Source organism: Rutidosis leptorrhynchoides, chromosome 9, assembly GCF_046630445.1.
Source record: "Rutidosis leptorrhynchoides isolate AG116_Rl617_1_P2 chromosome 9, CSIRO_AGI_Rlap_v1, whole genome shotgun sequence".
NCBI classification, from domain to species: domain Eukaryota; kingdom Viridiplantae; phylum Streptophyta; class Magnoliopsida; order Asterales; family Asteraceae; genus Rutidosis; species Rutidosis leptorrhynchoides.
In genome coordinates this window covers 200,926,333-200,946,065 of record NC_092341.1, presented here as the reverse complement: position 1 = coordinate 200,946,065, position 19,733 = coordinate 200,926,333, and positions in this window count along the sequence as shown.

Here is a 19,733-nt window from a genome sequence, read left to right as displayed (position 1 = left end):
ATTAGGAAATAACGAGTAAGAGTATCATGATGAAATTAAAATATTATAAGATATTGATTTAGATAAAATTATCGTTCTTATTATTTTTATCATTACTATTATTATTAAAAGTATCATTAGTATTAAAACTATCATTTTAACAAAAATTATCATTTTAATAGAAATGTCATTGTTACTATAAAATATCATTACTATTATTATTTTAAATAGAATTATTATTTTAAAGATAATATTAAAAATTATCGTAAATATTAAAGTTATCATAATTAGAATTATCGTTTTATCATAATGTCATCTTAGTAATTATAAATATTGATATTTTTATAATAATAATTATTATTACAAAATAATACAACTTTTACTTACTATCATTATAGATATTATTTTATCAAATAAATATGTGATACAAACATATTTTACTACGTGTAATAACTTACTTTAATAATACCTATCATATTATCTTTATGATATTAAATTTACCCTATAAATTTTATTACTTAATATATATAAAAGTATATTTTATTATATAAATTTAATATAAAATTTTATTTATTAATAAATAAATTATATTATTTACTCTAATAAATCTTTTAAAAATATAAAAAGACGATATTTAAACTATATATTAATCATGTATAGATTTTTGGAAATTATTTTGAGTCAAATTTACTTTTGTTGACTTTTGCATATTAGTCTCGAGCAGTAGGATTGTGGTACACTATGACTTGACCTAATTTGTTAGACAAATATTGACCAACACATAAATATATATAATTAATTTAGATTCGTGAATCCGAGGCCAACCTTGCGCTTGTTCAATGACGTTATATGTATTTTTACTACGAAATACAGTATGGTGAGTTTCATTTGCCTTTTTACCCTTTATATTTTTGGGACTGAGAATACATGCGCTTTTATAAATGTTTGACGAAATAGACACAAGTAATTGAAACTACATTCTATGGTTGAATTATCGAAATCGAATATGCCCCTTTTTATTAAAGTCTGGTAATCTAAGAATTAGGGAACAGACACCCTAATTGACGCGAATCCTAAAGATAGATCTATTGGGCCTAACAAACCCCATCCAAAGTACCGGATGCTTTAGTACTTCGAAATTTATATCATGTCCGAAGGAGGATCCCGGAATGATAGGGGATATTCTTATATGTATCTAGTTAATGTCGGTTACCAGGTGTTCACCATATGAATGATTATTTTTATTTCTATGCATGGGACGTATATTTATGAGAACTGGAAATGAAATTCTTGTGGTCTATTAAAATGATGGAAATAAATGATTATGATAAACTAATGAACTCACCAACCTTTTGGTTGACACTTTAAAGTATGTTTATTCTCAGGTGTTAAAGAATTCTTCCGCTGTGCATTTGCTCATTTTAAAGATATTACTTGGAGTCTTTCATAGCATATTTCGAAGAACGTTGCATTCGAGTCATTGAGTTCATCAAAGATTATTATTAAATCAATTTATAGTTGGATAGTGGATATTATGAAATGGTATGCATGCCTGTCAATTTTCGATGTAAAGAAAGTTTGTCTTTTAAAAACGAATGCAATGTTTGTAAAATGTATCATATAGAGGTCAAATACCTCGCAATGTAATCAAATATTGTGAATCATTTATAATGTATATGAACGGGTCCTTTCAAAGGAAATTATGGGTTATAGCTATTGAGGTGATGGGTATAGTTCATGGGTATGCTCGTGAGGTCAATTTAGTGTTTATCATCTCCGTTGCGTCTACGTACCTTTCCTGCAATATTGAATCTCAATATTGATACGTAAGCACTCACAATTTAATTTTTACATATTAATAGTGTATCCCTGACTGGTGCTCGAGTATATAGGATTACGCATGCTTACACTTTTAATATTGCCCTTAGATAGGTTATGTTGAATCTTGAATTAGTTACCTATGCGGTTGAGATAAGGTATAAGATATGCATGTCTTTGGAAAGATAGCAAAAAATTAAGAACTTTTCCTTTAGATGTCGAATGGTTTCGATGAACGGATTAAAAAATATAGTCAATTGAATTTTTGATATTATTATTAAAAATGATTATTATTATCGTCGTTATTATCGTCGTTCTTGTTTTCATCAAACTATTATTATTATTATTATTATTATCCACAAAAGGTATTATCATCAAAAATTGTATTTTTACTATTATTATTATTATTATTAAAATTATAATTAGTACTATTATTATTTTTATCATTAAAATAGTTATTAGCATTAATATTATCATAACATTTATTATTATTAGTATTATTATAATTAAACTAAGGTGAGTAACACTTGATTATTTTAATTACTATTATTATCATCAAAATGAACGCGACATAATAGACGATTTAAAAGCTATTAACAAATTAATTAGGAAATAATGAGTATGAGTATCATGATGAAATTTAAAGATATTGATTTAGATAAAATTATCGTTCTTATTATTTTTATCATTACTAGTATTATTAAAAGTATCGTTAGTATTAAAACTATCATTTTTACAATAATTATCATTTTTTTTAGTAAATATAAATATTGATATTTTTATTAATATAATAATATTTATTATTATTACAAAATAATACAACTTTTACATACTATTATTATCAATGTTATTTTATCAAATAAATATGTAGTACAAATAATATAATTACTTTATTAAAACCTATCATAGCATTTTTATGATATTAAATGAACTTTATTATTTAGGATATATAAAAGTATATTATTATATAAAATTTTATTTATTAATAAATGAATTATATTATTTACTCTAATAAATCTTTTAAAAATATTTAAAAATATAGAACGAAGATATTTAAACTATATAGTAATCAAGTATAAATTTTGGAAATCATTTTGAGTCAAACTGATTTTTGCATATTATTCTCGAGCATTAGGATTGTGGTACACTATGACTTAATTTATTAGATAAATATTGACAAACACATAAATATATATAATTACTATAGGTTCATGAATCCGAGACCAACCTTACACTTGTTCAATGATGTTATATGTATTTTTACTACAAAATACAGTATGGTGAGCTTCATTTGCCTTTTTTTTCCCTTTATATTTTTGGGCTGAGAATACATGCGAAATTTTTATAAATGTTTTACGAAATATACACAAGTAATCGAAACTACATTATATGGTTGAATTATCGAAATCGAATATGCCCCTTTTTATTAAGTCTGGTAATCTAAGAATTAGGGAACAGACACCCTAATTGACGTGAACTCTAAAGATAGATCTTTCTGGCCCAACAAGCCCCATCCAAAGTACCGGATGCTTTAGTACTTCGAAATTTATATCATGTCCGAAGGAGGATCCCGGAATGATGGGGATATTCTATTATGCATATTGTGAATGTCGGTTACCAGGTGTTCAAATCCATATGAATGATATTTTTGTCTCTATGCATGGGACGTATGTTTATAAGAAATGGAAATATGAAATCTTGTGGTCTATTAAAATGATGGAAATGATTATTTATGTTAAACTAATGAACTCACCAACCTTTTGGTTGACACTTTAAAGCATGTTTATTCTCAGGTATGAAAGAAATCTTCCGCTGTGCATTTGCTCATTTTAAAGATATTACTTGGAGTCATTCATGGCATATTTCAAAAGACGTTGCATTCGAGTCGTTGAGTTCATCAAGATTATTATTAAGTCAATTATAGTTAGATATATTATGAAATAGTATGCATGCTGTCAATTTTTGATGTAATGTAAGATTGTCTTTTCAAAAACGAATGCAATGTTTGTAAAATGTATCCTATAGAGGTCAAGTACCTCGCGATGTAATCAACTGTTGTAAATCGTTTATAATCGATATGGACTTTGTCCGGATGGATTAGGACATGTCTTCACAGTTGGTATCAGAGCGGTGGTCTTAGCGAACCAGGTCTTGCATTAGTGTGTCTAACAGATAGTCATTAAGATGCATTAGTGAGTCTGGACTTCGACCGTGTCTACATGTCAAAAAGTTTTGCTTATCATTTGTAGTCAAAAATCATCTACTTATCATCCTTAGGAAATTACCTGCTTATCATCTTAAGTCTAGATGCGTTTTCCTGCATTTATTGCATAATAGTGTATAGACGAATTATTATATCTATTACTGTGAACTTTGACTGACATTTTTCAAAGATTTCTCCGTAATTTATGGGATTTTGGTATTATATATACATATGTAAATTATGTATTGAATAATATCAAATCTAACTCCTATAATCTATTCCATACAAAAAAAATTCACTTCCCTGATCATACGAGATGGATCCCTCAACCAGTTCGAACTCCTCAGATTCCGACAGCTCTGCCGATATGGATATTTACCTGAGCTCCGAAAGCAGCGTCACCGAAATTGATCAACCAATTTCCCATCATCTATTCTGGATGAATTGGGGATGGGTTCGTAATATACTAAATCACTGGAGACAAGAAGAAGGCGATCCCTTCCATCCACCACAATCACCTCTTGGTGATGAACCTGGAGCACTTACCGGCGAACCTATTCGAAACACCATTTTCTCTCTCATTTCCAGAGTATCTCGTCACGATTATATACTATCCCATATTACAAATCTTATTCATCCGCTCGCTCCAACCGCCAATCATCCCGGTGTACTAACAGAAGTTAACGAACTTCGCGCTCGTGTTACGGCTTTGGAAATTATGGTGCAAGGATTACAAACACCATCAGCAACACCAGCAGCATAACCAATACCGCCAGTAACAGTAACATCGCAAGTCTCAATACCATAAGCACCAGCAGCATCACTAGCGTCAACGCTACCACCATCATCAACACCAACGATATCATTACCACCACCAACAATCACATCCGCACCACACGCCTCAACATCACAATCTGTATCTCGGATATCAACATCACACGCATCATAGATACCAAGGAATACCAACAACACCAAACGATGAAGTATTGATTCATAACTTTATCGGAGAAACATCCTGCGGTGATTATGTAATCTCTAAAGTCTTAGAGATTATCTATTTCATCCTTAACCATAAATCGGACAAGTGGACATAGATGATAGGAAGAAAAATCAAAATCCTGACAAGAATGGTGCGCGATTTACAAGCTAGACTTATTATACAAGCACCACCAGCAGTTACCGACAATATCATCAGCATCAACAATATTGTCAGCACTACCAACACCTTCAGTACTGTCAGCATCATCAGCACTAGTAGCACCTATAACATCACAAGTTCCACCAGTTCAAGAATCGTTGTGGACGTCATCATTGATCAACAACGAGTATTTTGTATCAACGAGTTATGAAGTATTACCTCATTCTTCTGAAGAAATTAAATATATATATTTTATATATATATGAATTCTGAAACTATATAAATCTTTCGTACTAAGCTATTGAGTATGAATTGAAAAAGGGTAGATACTACTCGGTTAAATTCATATTACTAATATGTTATGATGTACATTCTTCGGTGACAATTTAAACATTGTTAATCACAATCTCTGCTTCAACTCAATAAAATATTATTTCATAATAAATCCAGTGTATCATTCAATAACATGTTTGATTTTACACTTTCATCTTCGATATACCCGAAATTTACGGGAAAACAACATTCGTATCTTGCGAAGTTAGCAAGAGTTCTATGAGCATCAGCATGAATCACTAAGGAAATATCTATGAGAATAAATATTGGAGTATTGATTACATTAGTGAAATACTCCGCGAAGATTATGTAATCTCTAATGTTTTAGAGATTATTCATTTCTAAATTCAAGCCGAAAATCAAATGAGTTTAATATGATATTAACTCATTAAATCGGTATTACATCTGAAGAAAATATATATGTAATTATATTTTCATGAAGATTGTAATTAAAAAAAATTCTCTTGTACAAAAGATTATTTGTGAAAATTTTTTTAACGGGTAGGTAATACCCGAGAGATATTTAAATTCACAATTAATATGTTACATTCTTCGAGTTTGATGCAACAATCACCAACTATATTCATTACTTTCACAACAATATACATTCTCTCATAAAAATCAAAACGACCATTCTCATCCAAATTTGATTACATATTTTGATTTTGACAAATCAAAATCCAAGTCAAGATTTAAAAGAAGACATCACTCTTAGATCCTTACATCTTTCAAAACTATACTTTGATTTCAAAACTGTGATAGGAAATCACTCTTATTTGTAACACTCAGAAGGATATGAGAATCAACCGAGATTCATGACGATTTCATCCTTTGGATATTGACAATGACAATCTGCATTTAAAACACTTCGAAAGTTCGAAAGACATTTCAAATAATGAACAATCGAGATGATGATCCAACCACACATTACCTGAAGTTTTGTACCTGAAAAACTCTTGAACCCAAAGTCATAGTTTAACACGTACCCACGTTGAATTCTTTATCATTTATTAGCAAAAACAACCTTACAATTTCTGTTCAAAATAGACAGTTTTGTCATAGCTCCAGCAAGTCAACTTTGACTCTTTAATCGAACTAGTCTTATTATAATAGATACGTTGCCCTTTCACCATCGTTATCGGGGAACCTTTTATATCTCGCCACATTAACAGTAAACATAGCAACAACTACATTAACCTTCGACTTAAGCCTCTCCGAAAAAAAACCACGATACTTATTCACTGAAACCCATCATGTACTCACCTACATCCTGTCAATTACTAGGAATCAGCAATCAGTATTTTGAAATTTCGCAACATTTTTTCGTCAACAGTTATATGTATATATATAACATCTATCTTCTAAACTTACATAATTCGAATGTGAAGTTTCTGAAAAACACCTCGAACTGCAGAATAATTCTCGAAATGCTGATAAAGCAGCAAAAACTGTAAACGACTTCAATGGTCAAAAGTTTGACGCTAAAGAATAAGTGTGTTGGCAAAACTCAGAATAAGAGAAGGTTTGGAACTGGAAAACGGATTGAGCAAAGTATGAAGGAGGCTGTGGACAAATCACAAGAACTGGACCTGCCTTCAAAGGATCCAAATGATTCAGTGCCTGCTGAAACCGTTAGCGAACACCTTACTTCTTATTCTAAACCTTCACAGACAAATATTCTTCATCATCATATCCGAACATTCTAAGATATCATCGTATCTCTCATTATACATATTCTCCATATTTCTGGAGATATTTTCACAACTACTCTTATCTAAAATCATTTATCTCTCTGTAATATCTGCAACATAAAAGAAACTGTGTTAGTTTCTAAATTCTGAAAAATTCAAATATGAACGTTTTGAAGTAGTGTTGGGAACTGATGCATGAGTTAGTATACTATAATGACACTTGATCAACGTGATTATATTACAGTAGTTCATGCTGAGTTTCTAATGGAACGTGATAATTCACAGAACATACCATCATCATGTGCCATTTACACGACTCTTACATTCTATCTAATCTCTAAACATATCAAGAAAATATTTTACTTGATGATTCGGTCTTTTCTAGGGTATTCTGGTACATTAACAAATCAAGATTTTACCATTTCCATTTCCTTCTTAGAACATTAACAATGTTCATTCCAAAATTCATATCTGCGAATTCCGGACCATTACAAGAGATGTTTAATCGCAAGAAGAGGAAACGAAAGAATAAAGCTCCGAAATAGAAATAGGAGCATAAACCGCAGCAAATAGGAGGGGACATTAACTGTGGATGATAATGATTATAGAAGACAGAAGCAGGGGCATCGAAATATAAGGGAAGATATAAAACTCAACAACCACCCAGAAACTACAAACCGTGCATATCAATACGTATTGCCACGTAAATGCACGGGAAAATTAATAACACTATAACCCCAAGATAATAGTAGAAGTAAATAAAATCTTCCGGTGGTAGATGAAAGAGGAGGATGACAGATGTGAAAATTAAGAATATATCAAGGATCAGAATGGGATGGAGCATATTGACGAATGTCTTAAAGTAGGAATTAAGGGGGAAAAAAATAGAAGGTGTAAGTGGTAAGGGAACGACGAGGGTGGATTTATAATGAAATATCTGACAGAGAAATCGAGACAGATTATTGCATTTAATCAAAGAAGATCCTGATTTCATGAATCGCTGAAACCCCAAATCTTATTACGAAGATTTTCTTTAAATCCCATGAATTCCGGAAATCAATCAATCATAACTACATCATCAGTTAAAACGATTCTACATTTACTCATTTCGCTCTTTTACGATAGCTTCACTTATACGCTTCGAGAAATCGAATTATTTTATCCGTATTTCTTAATCATGATAAGACTCTATACATCAGCGTATATTCGTCATAATAACATTCGTACTGTTAGCCATGACGACCTCTATCAAATTTCGGGACAAAATTTCTTTTAATGGGTAGGTACTGTGATGACCCGGAAATTTCCGATCAAATTTAAATTTTAATCTTCATATGTTTCTGACACGATAAGAAAATTCTATAATATTCAGTCTCGAAAGTTTTGAAACTATATTCATATAATCAAATACCCTTTGACCATGCCTAACGATTCACGAACAATTATGTGTAAAATGAATATATATACATATACATATGTAACATCCCGCATTTTTCCGTTAAATTATTTTAACGCCCGTCTTTTTTTTTTAATAATACCTTTCGTTATTTAAATTCGTAGTTTCCGTTTACTAACGTTCATAATAATTCCGTCATTTAATTATAACACCTCTCGTTAACTTGCGTTTTAAAAATATTCGATCGGTTAAATCCCGCACCCGCTTCTAAACTCGAGGGACTAAAATTGACACGGGGCAAACTAGTTGACTAGGTCAACTAGTCCACCCCAATCACCACCATTCAATCACCTCCATCTCTCTCTCTTTCTCTCTAGCAAGAACACACACACAAACACCCAATTCAATCATTCATCATCTAAATCCGATCTAGGAGGCTTACAACAAAACAAATTACATATTTGGAATCCTCTCTTCATCCTCTTCATTTTGGTACCAACTTCATCTCGTTTGGGTAACATTTCTAAAACTCTAGATTTCTCTAAATTCGTGTTTTTGACTTGAAATGGTGTTAGTTAGTGTCTATGGCTCATTGTGATGTCGTGTATGTAATTTGTATGCTCGATCTCGTTGTTTTAGTATAACTAGCATGAACTTGAATTTTGGGTGTGTTGTTCTTGAATTTTGGATGATCATATGTTGTTAGATGTTAAAAGTTCATGTTCTAATTGTGTTCCTAGTATCACTAGCTTCAAATTGATGTGTAGGTTGCTTTAGAAAAGTTCATGAACTTGATTTATGATTTTGGTGAATTTGGGTTAGGGTTTGATGAACTTGAAATGATTATTTGATGCATTGATTGCCATGATTTGTTGTTAGTAAGTTGTTAGTTGTATTGTATGCTCAATTACCTACAAAATGGCATGTCATATGTATGCATTGAATGCCTAAATCATTAAATGTGCATTGGTGAGTTTGAAGCATTAATGTGTGCATTGAATGATCACTTGGTTTGAAAACTCGGTTGTTACAAATGAGGTTTTTGATTGATGAATTGTGTTTAGTTGCATTCTACGTCAAAAGAGCTTTCCAACGATATAAGGTGCGAGTCCTAAGTGTTAGCGGTTTGTGTTTTATGCACAAAAAGGTCTTGGATTGAGACTTGAACATTTGGGACTGGCCAGGCACCAGCACCCGGCCTTTGCCGCGGCGCGGCCCTTTCATGTCGCGGCGCGACATATAAGGGGGTCAGGTTCTGACCTCCATGTCCAAAATACGAAAAATGTTTGGCATACTACGGACCTCCGATTCACATGAGACTTGTTCTAACATGCTTATATATGAATAAAAACCTCAGAAAAATAGTTCGGGACCCGACCCGAACGTGTTGACTTTCGTTGACTTTGACCGACCAAAGTTTGACTTTTTGTCAAACTTAACCAAATGATTATGCAACCTTCCTAACTTGTTTATATACTTGTATCTTGCATGAAACTTGACAATTTGATTTCACATGCTAAATAATCGAGTCGTAACGAGCCATAGGACTAATTGAACATCTTTGACCTATCGTGTTTACCGTTATTGATACGACCTATTTGTTTAGGTCAAGACTAGCACTATCCTTCGCACACGTTATTTTGTGAAGTACTTTACTACTCGTGCACTCAAGGTGAGATCATAGTCCCACTTTTACTCTTTTTGAACTTATATTGGGATGAGAAAACATAAACGATTCTTTTGAACTAAGTGAACACAAGAACGGGAAAACAAACATTCTACATACGAGTTTAGAACAAAAATCCTCAATTCGATTATCATTAGTTACACTTGCCGGGTGTAAGCGAGAACTTATGTTATATGGCCATATGGGTTGACAACCCTCATCTTTGACGGTTCGCTACCGTCTACGGATGAAATATATTTTCGAGAATCAGTGTTTGTTCTAGCACTAAGTGATGGGGTATACAATGGAAGGAATGTTAAGCTTTGATAATTGGGTGCTCGTGAAACAAACTTTTGGAATGTATTACTATTATTTCATTGATGCAAATCTTGTGGTTCACTTGTACTTACTTACTTAAACCTATGATTTCACCAACGTTTTCGTTGACAGATTTCTATGTTTTTCTCAGGTCTTTGAACGCTATGTGAAACATGCTTCCGCTCATTATTTGATACTTGCATTGGATGTCGAGTATACATGCCTTTCATGGAGCGTCTTTTGACTTTACTTTAAACCGTGTAACCCAGATTTCAATCGTACTTATAACGTTGTAACTTAACTTTTGGTTGAACAATTCTTGTATACTTTGAAACAATCTTTATTTTGAAATGAAGGCGACATATTTTGGTCAAACGTTATCTTAAAGACTTATAATCAGGTAATGGGACCCACGTAGCCGACGCCGTCACTTGACGATTTGTCGGGGTCGCTACAAGTGGTATCAGAGCCTTGGTTGTAGGGATTTAGAGTTCATTTGTGTCCACCCCGAGTCATAGGGTACATAGGTGAATCTAGACTACAACCGGCATATAGACTGAAGTAGGAATTATTTGACTAATTGAGCATTTATACTCGAACTCTTCTATCATATCTAACTCGTATTCGATCTTGATCTTACGTTGATAAATTTTGTTGATGCGCCACCTTGACTTTATGAAGTAATGTTAAATGCACATGAGAATCAGGGTAATATAATTTCCGGGATTATATTACGGTGATTCACATGGACGTTCCGACATTATGACGTAAAGAATTTAAGGCGAGTCAAGGAAAAATTTCCTCTCTATCCTATTTCCATACTCCGGTTAGTATTGTTGAAAATACTAACCAACGATATTCTTGTCTCATGAAGGAACAATGGCTCACCAAGGTCAACACAATACTCCTCTCGAAACTCTAGAACAAGCTCTTCAACGAATGATAACCACCGCCGTGGGTACGGCCGTGGCCGATCACTTTTCTAACAACAACAATCATGGAGCCGGTAATTCAATCGAGGGTTGCTCCTACAAGAACTTCATGAAGTACAATCCTCCCACTTTCGATGGAACCGGAGGACCGGTTACTCTCACCCAATGGTTTGAACAAATGGAGACCGTTTTTAACACAAGCGGTTGTCGAGACCAAGATAAGGTCAAGTTTTCCACCCTCACCTTCACCGGCATTGCTCTCTCGTAGTGGAACACGTATGTACAATTGGTGGGGAGCGATGAAGCCCACACACTCTCTTGGACCGAATTAAGAGAAAGAATGATCACCGAATACTTTCCGCGCGACGAGACTCGAAGGCTCGAACAGGGTCTAAGGAATTTAAAAACAGTCGGAAATGACCTCGAAGCTTATAATCAACGGTTTACCGAACTAGTCTCGATGTGTCCAAATCTCATGACTCCTGAATCCCTAAGAGTCGAACTTTACATGGATGGCCTCCCTAAGAGCATTCAACACAAGGTAATGACATCTCAACCCACTAACCTACAAGAGGCTTTAACAATGGCCCGCCAAGCCTTAGAAACGGTGAATGAAATGGAAGCACCGGCACCAATGGTCGAGAACCACCCGAGTAACAACAAAAGAACATGGGAAGCCTCTCAATCAAGCAACCACAACAATAACAACAACCCCGCCAAGAAGCCTTTCGCCTCCAACGATAAGAAAGGCTATACCGGAAAACTACCTTTTTGTAACGAATGCCACAAGCATCACTTTGAAGGATGTGGCAGGTTTCACCACCGGCGCCAAGGACCCGTCGCTCGAAGGATGCCCAACGCACACAGAACGGGTGCTTGCTTCGAATGTGGCCAACTGGGTCATTTTAGGAATGTGTGCCCAAATAAGAAAATCAACCCCAACGCACGCCGTTGAACCTTCAACATCGACACCTAGGATGCCCGGAACGACGATGGACTAGTAACGGGTACGTTTCTTCACAACAAACCGTATACTTCATACTTATTCGATTTCATTACCGTTAGACGTTTTATAACCAAGTCTTTGACTCGTGCTCTTTGCAATCCACTTTTTCCCTAGACACTACTTAGGCAATTTAAGCGACCAACGGAAAATATTGTGTGCCTATAAATATTATCGGAGGATATACGTTAAGAAATTTAACTCGACACCAATAGAACTAAGGAACTCAAAACCTATTCATTAAGGAGAAATTGTTGCCCTACATTTATGTATAGATTATTGTGAACTAAGAAATTTTCGGTTGTAAACCGATACCCTCTCCCTCGCATCCATGACCTCATGATTATTTGCACGAATCCCGTATATTCCAAATCGACCTCCGTTCCGGTTATCACCAATTGGGGATTAAGGGAGACGATGTCTCCTAAGCCACTTTCCGAACTCGCTACGTTAGTTGTAAATCTCTCTTAGTACCGTTTGATTTATTTAGGGCTCGCCCGTATCCATAAACCTCTTGAACCGCGTATGCAAATTCATATAGACTAATCTGTATTTATAGATGACATCTTAACTTATTCAAGTAAAGAAGGAAAACGAACAACATCACCATCTTAAGCTCGAACTTTTGAGAAAAGAGCAACTTTATACCAAATTCTCCGAGTGAGAATTTCTGTTGAACGAAGTCCAATTTTCCAGACCATGATGTTAAAGGTCAAGGCATTACAATCAATCTCGAAATCAAGCCACATGTAATCAGGAAACTCTCCCAACTCAGACTTGTATTCGTAAAATCTTAGATCTCGTCTATTTTTACCGAAGATTCATTTCTGACTTTTCTCGTGTTACACGACTTTTAAACTCGTTAACTCACTAAGGAAAACTTTAAACCTCTTCATGTCTGAGCCTTGAACGTGATTCTTCACACCAACCTTCCTAGCTAAATTCGTATAGCACTAGATGGAACTCAAACATGGAAATATTTCTACTTGAACGCCGAAAGGCATACTCTCTCGTCTCAAAAAAAAAAAAAAAAAAAAAAAAAAAAAATCAACATAACTAAAATTCGTTATTTTACACGAAGAATTCGAATACTAAATTGTGGATCCGATCAAACTTCTCGTCATCACGTACCACACTACATACCTCTGTTATTTCACCGTCACCGTCTGATATTACTGGAATTTAAGATAACACACAATCCAACGATACTTCACTCTTCTTTGATTTAACGCCCTTGTGTTTCTGATAATCGGTCAACTATTATTCAACCCCGAACTATACAACTACGTGTACTACCTCGTTTCTCTTCCAGACTTCAACTTTTGACAACTAGAGGCACATTATGGCAACCTCGAGATGCAAGCTCATCCTATTCTAAGTCCTCATTTCACTCCTATCTTTATCGCTCGCATTTCCGTTTAAAGAAATTCCTCATATTACCTAAGTATTCGCCACGAGGGTGAATAGTCCTAACGAACATTTTTTTCGAACCCCAACTAACTTGTTCAAACGTATCTTAAGAGATTCTATTCCAACACGGTGTATCTTTGTCAATTATTCCGTATCGAAATACTCGTTTCACTTCTAGTTTTACAAGAAACCTTGGAGACCCGTTTAGACATGAGTACCGCGTACCACCCACAAACCGACGAACCGAGCAAACGAACGATTTACGTCTTGGAAAGACATGTCACAAACTCGTATTGTCACCTCTAGTAGATCACTCTTACAACAGTAGATACCACTCGTGTGTTCACACGCACTTTCCGAAACCCTATATGACCGCTAATGTCATACCCCTGTTCATTTAACCAAAGCATCAACCACCGAAATCTGAACTCCATCAAGAAACAACAATTTAGATCGTTCAAGTCCGAGAAGGGCTCGAGACGACCCGTAGTCGCCCAAAAGAGTTATACCAAACTTAGATGAAAACCTCACAAATCCCAGTGTGTAACCGCGTAATATTGAGAAACCGCACCTTGGAAAGGTAAAATCCATTTTAGGAAATCGAGAAAGGCTATAGCCGCAATATTGAACCTTTTGAAACCTTGGGGCGTATTGGAACCGCTTCATATCGTTTAGAACTTCCGACTCAATTAAGTTTCCGTTTACCCTACATTTCGTGTAACAAACTTAGAAACGTGTCCTGCGGAACAGGAACGTGCAATCCTTTTAGATGCACCAACTATTGATGACAAACTCCTCCTCATAGGAAAAACCGACTGAACTTGTGGATCGTAAAACCAAGCCCTAATACAACGTAACACCCCGACTATCCGGATTCGTGGAATGTCTAAGAAAGTACCTTCAATCATTCGTAGAGTTACCACACTAGGTCCCGAGTAAGAGATACCGATTATTACTTCCAACTAAATTTCGGGACGAAATTTCTTTTGAGGTGTGGATAATGTAACATCCCGCATTTTTCCGTTAAATTATTTTAACGCCCGTCTTTTTTTTTTAATAATACCTTTCGTTATTTAAATTCGTAGTTTCCGTTGACTAACGTTCATAATAATTCCGTCATTTAATTATAACACCTCTCGTTAACTTGCGTTTTAAAAATATTCGATCGGTTAAATCCCGCACCCGCTTCTAAACTCGAGGGACTAAAATTGACACGGGGCAAACTAGTTGACTAGGTCAACTAGTCCACCCCAATCACCACCATTCAATCACCTCCATCTCTCTCTCTTTCTCTCTAGCAAGAACACACACACAAACACCCAATTCAATCATTCATCATCTAAATCCGATCTAGGAGGCTTACAACAAAACAAATTACATATTTGGAATCCTCTCTTCATCCTCTTCATTTTGGTACCAACTTCATCTCGTTTGGGTAACATTTCTAAAACTCTAGATTTCTCTAAATTCGTGTTTTTGACTTGAAATGGTGTTAGTTAGTGTCTATGGCTCATTGTGATGTCGTGTATGTAATTTGTATGCTCGATCTCGTTGTTTTAGTATAACTAGCATGAACTTGAATTTTGGGTGTGTTGTTCTTGAATTTTGGATGATCATATGTTGTTAGATGTTAAAAGTTCATGTTCTAATTGTGTTCCTAGTATCACTAGCTTCAAATTGATGTGTAGGTTGCTTTAGAAAAGTTCATGAACTTGATTTATGATTTTGGTGAATTTGGGTTAGGGTTTGATGAACTTGAAATGATTATTTGATGCATTGATTGCCATGATTTGTTGTTAGTAAGTTGTTAGTTGTATTGTATGCTCAATTACCTACAAAATGGCATGTCATATGTATGCATTGAATGCCTAAATCATTAAATGTGCATTGGTGAGTTTGAAGCATTAATGTGTGCATTGAATGATCACTTGGTTTGAAAACTCGGTTGTTACAAATGAGGTTTTTGATTGATGAATTGTGTTTAGTTGCATTCTACGTCAAAAGAGCTTTCCAACGATATAAGGTGCGAGTCCTAAGTGTTAGCGGTTTGTGTTTTATGCACAAAAAGGTCTTGGATTGAGACTTGAACATTTGGGACTGGCCAGGCACCAGCACCCGGCCTTTGCCGCGGCGCGGCCCTTTCATGTCGCGGCGCGACATATAAGGGGGTCAGGTTCTGACCTCCATGTCCAAAATACGAAAAATGTTTGGCATACTACGGACCTCCGATTCACATGAGACTTGTTCTAACATGCTTATATATGAATAAAAACCTCAGAAAAATAGTTCGGGACCCGACCCGAACGTGTTGACTTTCGTTGACTTTGACCGACCAAAGTTTGACTTTTTGTCAAACTTAACCAAATGATTATGCAACCTTCCTAACTTGTTTATATACTTGTATCTTGCATGAAACTTGACAATTTGATTTCACATGCTAAATAATCGAGTCGTAACGAGCCATAGGACTAATTGAACATCTTTGACCTATCGTGTTTACCGTTATTGATACGACCTATTTGTTTAGGTCAAGACTAGCACTATCCTTCGCACACGTTATTTTGTGAAGTACTTTACTACTCGTGCACTCAAGGTGAGATCATAGTCCCACTTTTACTCTTTTTGAACTTATATTGGGATGAGAAAACATAAACGATTCTTTTGAACTAAGTGAACACAAGAACGGGAAAACAAACATTCTACATACGAGTTTAGAACAAAAATCCTCAATTCGATTATCATTAGTTACACTTGCCGGGTGTAAGCGAGAACTTATGTTATATGGCCATATGGGTTGACAACCCTCATCTTTGACGGTTCGCTACCGTCTACGGATGAAATATATTTTCGAGAATCAGTGTTTGTTCTAGCACTAAGTGATGGGGTATACAATGGAAGGAATGTTAAGCTTTGATAATTGGGTGCTCGTGAAACAAACTTTTGGAATGTATTACTATTATTTCATTGATGCAAATCTTGTGGTTCACTTGTACTTACTTACTTAAACCTATGATTTCACCAACGTTTTCGTTGACAGATTTCTATGTTTTTCTCAGGTCTTTGAACGCTATGTGAAACATGCTTCCGCTCATTATTTGATACTTGCATTGGATGTCGAGTATACATGCATTTCATGGAGCGTCTTTTGACTTTACTTTAAACCGTGTCGCCCAGATTTCAATCGTACTTATAACGTTGTAACTTAACTTTTGGTTGAACAATTCTTGTATACTTTGAAACAATCTTTATTTTGAAATGAAGGCGACATATTTTGGTCAAACGTTATCTTAAAGACTTATAATCAGGTAATGGGACCCACGTAGCCGACGCCGTCACTTGACGATTTGTCGGGGTCGCTACAACATATATGTGATTTTTAAATTGAGAAATATTAATAAAACATTGAACGGTTTAGTCAATATGAATATAAGCTATGAGATCTATTTTTATGAACTTGAAAATGCTATCAAGGTATTGATTGAATAATAATACTTTACATGAACGTATTTGTTCGATGTAAGTTTATCAACGAGAGTAAAAGATAATATCATATGATTGAATTATCAGATACATTGAACTATGATTACAAGTCTCTGTTATGAGGTCCACTTTGAATTAGGAAACCCTTACTTTTTAACAGTATTCGGAATAAATGGCAAAGTGATTTACAAGTAAGAACAAAGTATCATTTATTACGAGTTAGACAAAAGTTAGTGGAGAATTGAATTTCATAATACTCGATTGATCATATAGAAGAAATAATTGGGATAAAATTCGTTGACTAGATAAACCCATTTGATATGTTATATTAAGATAATTACATACGTTTGATTATCCTCTAGATTTAACCTTACGATACACGATAGAACTATAAATTAGAAACTGGGAACCCTTATGACTTATGACTTAACTTTATTAAGCGAAAACGTTTCTCGATAGGATAGAATTCGTTATTTAAAAGGTTTTGTTTAAATAATGAAAATTGAATATATACAATAAGTCGAAATGGTAATTAAGTACATAAATAACTTGCAACATGTATTTACAACGTGTTTAAGTATATTAAATATATATTATTTTAAATTAGTATGTAGACGATAGTAACATTTGTTTATTTGATTCAACTGATATTAAGATATATTATTTAGAAAGTTAAGTAAATGACCAAAATACTCAAAAGATTAAGTTACACTCTGAGTGGGTTAGTTTTTAATTAATTTAAGTCTAGTTATTAATAAAGGTACATGTCACAAAACGTTTAATTTAAAATAAAATATTTTGACAAACAACGAGACTTTGATTTATAGAAGGAAATGACCACAACGCTCAATTTTATAAGCTACATTTTTTTATAAAGTAAATCTTTGATAAATAAGTCAAATTATTATTAAAGGTACACGTCACGTAACGTAAAAGGCTAGTTTTCTAAACGTACGAAAGTGCGCTCGAAAAACTGAAAGTGGTACATGAGTCGTGAGACCACGTCCGTGTCATTTTTGTAAAAATTATATTTTTACTATGAACGTGAATATAATATAATATATAATTAATCATATGAATTAAATATATATTTATATATAATATTATTAAATAAAAAGAAATGGTACGTATGTTTTTTTTCTTCTTCAATCACGGATCATAAAGTGATGACCACTTTTTCTATAAACACATTTTTTTTATTTTTTATTTTTTATTATTTTTTTATTATACTATTATAATTATATAATTATATTATTATTATATGATATGTGTAAAGGAATCAGTGTCGGTAATGCTTATTGGTCGAATGTAAGTTCCATGGTGTGGCAAGTGATGTCAAAAGCTTTAAAATGAACGAGTGTTGTTATGAGATTCATTTCACCATTTACTCTAAACTCATTCTATCTATTTTCCTCTCTATATTACTTCGTATATGTTTATTTACTTTATAATTAAAGATTATTAATATTATTATTATTAGTAGTAGTATTAGTAATATTAATATTATTATTATACATAAAATACTACGACGAGGTCATGAGCAAATTATCTCAAGACGAGTTTTATGAGTGGGATAGGGCTAAGGAAATTATGGGTTATAGCTATTGAGGTGATGGGTATGGTTCATGGGTATGCTCGTGAGGTCAATTTAGTGTTTATCATCTCCGTTGCGTCTACGCACCTTTCCTGCAATATTGAATCTCAATATTGATACGTAAGCACTCATAATTTAATTTTTACATATTAATAGTGTATCCCTGACTGGTGCTCGAGTATATAGGATTACGCATGCTTACACTTTTGATATTGCCCTTAGATAGGTTATGTTGAATCTTAAATTAGTTACCTATGTGGTTGAGATAAGGTATAAGATATGCATGTCCTTGGAAAGATAGCGAAAAATTAAGAACTTTTCCTTTAGATGTCGAATGGTTTCGATGAACGGATTAAAAAAATATAGTCAATTGAATTTTTGATATTATTATTAAAAATGATTATTATTATCGTCGTTATTATCGTCGTTCTTGTTTTTATCAAACTATTATTATTATTATTATTATTATTATTATTATTATTATTATTATTATTATTATTTTTATTATTATTATTATTATTATTATTATTATTATCAACAAAAGGTATTATCATTAAAAATTGTATTTTTATTATTATTATTATTATTATTGTTAAAATTATAATTAGTACTATTATTATTTTTATCATTAAAATAGTTATTAGCATTAATATTATCATAACATTTATTATTATTAGTATTATTATAATTAAACTAAGGTGAGTAACACTTGATTATTTTAATTACTATTATTATCATCAAAATGAACGCGACATAATAGACGATTTAAAAG